The 5,021-nt window shown below is 29.1% G+C and overlaps 1 long non-coding RNA gene across 1 annotated transcript; it reads left to right on the forward strand.

Moving 5' to 3' along the window:
* The first annotated feature begins 3,843 nt into the window (after positions 1-3,843).
* On the forward strand, positions 3,844-4,733 carry LOC124885517. Its single transcript, XR_007042627.1, has 2 exons — positions 3,844-3,922; positions 4,525-4,733. It is a non-coding gene; the product is annotated as an uncharacterized LOC124885517 (long non-coding RNA).
* Positions 4,734-5,021: the final 288 nt, after the last annotated feature.

The raw sequence follows: 5,021 nt of genomic DNA on the forward strand, positions 1-5,021 counted from the left end.
GTGTGGTAATATTTTTAGCAAATTGGCTTTTCATAGGATCAACCAACTCATCACCCCCCAAGTCATCATCATCTACATTAGGCACACGCCTAAGTTTTTCGGCATTCTATTGGATAACCTGTGCATTTGCCAAAGTGGATAGCTTTGTAGCCTCTTGTTGGTCATCCATGTCCCTTCTCATAGTTCTTTGAGGTTCCAAATGAAAAGGTAATAATGGCTCACCTGACCTTTGGGTTCATGGATTGCACAATAAAAAGCGTGTAAGTATCAAAAACAATAAATAAAAGTAAAGTTAGGAAACTTGTCTAAGAGTCAATTAATGCATGCAAACTTAATTGACAATCGTATTCCCCGACAACGACACCAAAATTTAATACGCCCAAATTACAACTCTTCTAAAAGAGTGTAAGTGGTTGTTGTTAAATATATAACTCAACTAGGTTGGTGTCAAATCCCATAGGAAATAAGGTGTTAACTAAGTCTTATGATTATTAATGGACTATTAGTCATAAGGTGTTAATAATAATGATTCGAATGTTTTCAATGTATTAAAGACCAATGCTTCAGTTGTACTATCTAACAAATAAGAATTGATAAACTAGGGTTATGATTACCAAAGTGTTTCAATGCTAAGAGTTGTGGTTTTTACAAATCCTTACATCAACAATTCCAATTACTAGTTACATCCAGCTAATTATTTTTCAACTTTCAAGATGGATTCACTTTAATTCTTTCAAACATAAACTGATAACTTAGTTCAGCAATTAATTCCTCAAAAGATTAATCCGATTAAGGTATCAATCATAAAATTAGAGGGTAAATGCTCCAATCATCTTATAACCTTTCTCTTTTCCCATTTAACTTGGGCACATTTCTCATGTTTTCTACCAAGAAGAATCATTAAACTAAAGAGAAAGTTATGTAATTGAAATTAATTTCAAGATTTCTTCAATCCCACAATCCTAACATTGAATTACACCAAGACTCTCGTAACCTTAGTTATGGAAGATTTAGCCACACATAATTAAGGAGTAGCTGAACAGAATATATTCCATAAAAGATTCAGAATCAACTTACAAATTGAAAGATGTTCCTCCAATCCCAAATTACAAGAAAAATAATTATGAAATCTCTATGCTCAAAACTAATTTCTTAGATAATTGTATGTTATAATTTCAGCAAGTAGTCAAAAGATGCCTAATATAACAATAAGATGTGTACTTATAGGCTCCCAAAAAGTTGAGATTTAAAATTCAAATCAGGTTGTTGCGTCATCGCCAATAGTTCTCCTGACAGGTCGTCTGGCCTGTGACGGTATGTCAACTGAGTGTCGGTAGTTATCCAGCGTGATGTTACCTTAATGTTGATTATGACAGACAGTGGGACCGTCCATCGGGGTCCCAATGTTCTATCACTCCTTACATCAACTGACCTTATATTTTCATTCATTCTATTTAAGGTGTGACGGCTCGGCCGACGACCCATCGTAGGTTCGACAGTTAGTAGCTTGGTCTATCTCCATCATTCTACCTTCTTGGTATTCTATTTAGGTTATGACGCCCAATCTGATAGCCTATCGCAAGTCCAACGGTCAGTCACTTGGAATGTAGTGGTCAGTTAGAATCCACCTTTCTGATTTATTCTTGATTCTGTATCTATTATCCTGAGAACAAGCAAAACAAGCACCAAATAGACCAATAGTTTCTAGAAAACAAATAATTATCTCTCTTAAAAGATGCAAATTATTCCGTCAAATGTCAAAACATCACACTTAAAGCATGAGTAATCAAATTAAAATATGGGAAAAAGTAATTCAAGCAATAAAAATTTAAAACCCTCAACCCAATTTCAAACCTACCATTCAAAACATATGAATATTAATTAAATTAATACCACAATGTAAAACAAGAATTTGGGAATGAGTAACATGCTTGAGGTATAGAAGAAATTGAAGACAATTTCAAGTTTAAAGCCTGAACATTGAATTTCTTATAAAAAACTAATATCTCCTTCCTTTGGAGTTAGAGAGGAAAAGAGTACAGTTTAATCTTGATAACTGAAGACAGAGGGGTTATTTGAGTGTTTTCAAGTCGTAAAAAAGAATTTGGAGGGAGGAAAAGATCAAAAAGACCCAAATTAAAAACATGCTGGAAAAATCTAAGAGCAGTTGTCACGGGTTGGGTAATGACTCATGTGGTCTAACCACGAGTCATGGCCTGAAGTAGTTAATCGAGGATCAACAATCTAGTCCTTTACTGTTATGACAATAGGTCCCTCATAATAACTCGTTGCATCAATCAAAAGTTTAGAAAAGTACAATGATATAATTCATCTCAATGTTGAAAATTCAATTGAAGACGTTAAGGTGTGAAGCTCGCAACAGTATTAGAAAAGGGAACTTAGAAAATCAAGTTTGAATGATGTTAATAGTTTAAATGAGTTCCTATTTAACTAGAAATGAAACTGTTGTTATTTTCATAAGTTAAAAGACCTAAATTTTCTTTTTAAAAGATCAGAAAAAAAAACTTTGAAACAACAGAAACTGATAGTAGAAAAAGCATTAAAGTGCAAATATTAAAAAAGTTGAAATGAAGAAATCATCAAAGCAATAGTAGAAAGAAGAAGACAAAGCAGATCACATACATAAACTTGATTTGTTTGAAATTGATCAGACAGTTCAAAACTAATTTTAGCATCCAAGGAAGAAGAAATAATACACCTTCAAATATCGAGAAATTTAGCACATGTTAAAATGATTTAAAGACATGAGCAATTATCCTAAAAAATCGTAAAGATTAAGTGCCTGTTTGGCATTGATTATTTTTCAAAATAAGCACTTATTTTGAGGGAAAAAATACTTTTTTAAAAAAGAGGGGCGTTTGGTAAACTTGTAAAAGTGCTTTTAAAAATAAGCATAAGCATTTTTCTGCTTTAAAAAAAAAAAAAAAGCAAAAGCAAAAGCAGAAAATTATTTTTTATGAAAAAAATATCTCTATCACACACACAAATATATATATATATACATATATATATATATATATATATATTCCTTATTAATTAATTAACATATCTTACAATTTTAATTAATTTTTTATTTTTAAAATTTTACATTTCATATTTACATCATAATTCTTTACGATTTATATATTATTATTTTATTTTCACTCATTTTCTTTAAATAAATTTGAAAATATCATTGATGATGATTACTAAAGAGTATATAATTTTTTATTATTTATTATTAATAATAACAATTGATAGATGACTCATGTTACAAGATTGTATTTTGACAGCACATGTAATTTTTTTCTCAAATATTTAAATTTAAATATATAATTCATGAAAGTTACATATTTGTTACAATATAGTGTGTGTGTGTGTGTGTGTGTGTGTGTGTGTGTATATATATATATATATATATGAATATGATGATTGCTTATTCGTAGTAAATTTTGACACAGTAAAAATATATTCAAAAAAAAGAGAACAAATAACCGATAGAATTTTATTTTAAATATTTGTTATCATGTAGTATGTGTATATAAATGTGGTTATTTAGTTTTAGAATTGACATGATAAAAATATATCCAAAAGAAAAGATAACTTATATCAAATATAATCTCATTTAGATTTGTAAGCATGAATATAGTGTTTGCTTACTTTTAGTAAATTTTGACATAGTAAAATGTATCCAAAAATTAAGGTAATAAAGAACAAATTGATTTTAATTTTAATTTCTTTTGACCTTTTCTTCAAATCTCCTACTCATTTAACGAGTTTATCGTACGGCACACCTTCTCCTTCATCTATAAATACACATAATATTTCTCATAAATACATATTCTACTGCTCTCCAAAATATAAAGTCATCTCTATTATTAATAAGTTGCTTTTTGAATCAAGATTGCTTTATCACTTTAAGGTATGATTTATTTAATAATTATCATGATATAACTAGATTTTTCATGTGCATACGTATTATAGCATATGTGATAATATCGTTGTTTATAAAATTCTTAGATTTTGTTAAATTTTTATTTTGTCAATAATATTTTTATTTCACTATTTTGTGTAGTGTTATTATTAATCATGTATCTCTAATGCATAGAAAATGAGTAATGTTGATAAGGCTAAATGGAGTACAGAAAACGTAGATTTATTTAAAATTTATGAGTGGATGAAGTTATCACTGAAAATCACTCTGGTACCCACTTCAACAAAACTCAATGGACTAATTTAGTGACAAGAATCAATTCTAGAACCGAAAAAAATTATGACAAAGTCAAATTAAAAAATTAATGGGATAATCTTAAAATCACTCGAAAAGAATGAGACGCTTTAGTTGAAAAGAAAACTGATTTAGGATGGAATGGCGAGAAGAAAACCATTCAAGCGAATGCTGAATGGTGGGATAGATAAATAAAGGTACTTCTAATATTATTACATATTATTCACTTAAATTTGATAAGTTATTATGTTATTTTGATCACTAATAGCATATCTTATTTCTTCTCATCATTGTAGGAAAATGCAAATATGGAGAAATTTATAAAAAAAGGCTTATAATATCTAACTCAAATGAAGATATGTTTTAAGGATGTTGTTGTAACTGGAGAACATGTGTGGAAACCAACAACTGGAGTTTTACCAGATGGTATACAAGGGAGTAGATGATTTCAATCTGAGAAACCATTTGAGTTTGACACTTCAATAAACAATGAAGAATTTGTAACTATTGATGGTTTAGAAGAATTAATTGAATCTGAAAAAAAAAAAGAAGTAACAGTGAGAGTGAGAGTGATACTAGAAAAAAAAAGGTATCAATAGAAATGAAAAAAAACTAATCCTAATCAAAAAATTAGTTTATCAATGAAGAGAATTGTTGATGTTATTGAATCACGCACTTCAACGGAGTCTAGAAAACTTCACTTAGTATTAAGAGTGTAATAACTATAGTTCACAATTTGCCTGGTAGTGATTTATGGTGAAAAACGGGTGATTTACTTGTCAAACAATCAATG

Source organism: Capsicum annuum, chromosome 7, assembly GCF_002878395.1.
Source record: "Capsicum annuum cultivar UCD-10X-F1 chromosome 7, UCD10Xv1.1, whole genome shotgun sequence".
Lineage (NCBI taxonomy): Eukaryota > Viridiplantae > Streptophyta > Magnoliopsida > Solanales > Solanaceae > Capsicum > Capsicum annuum.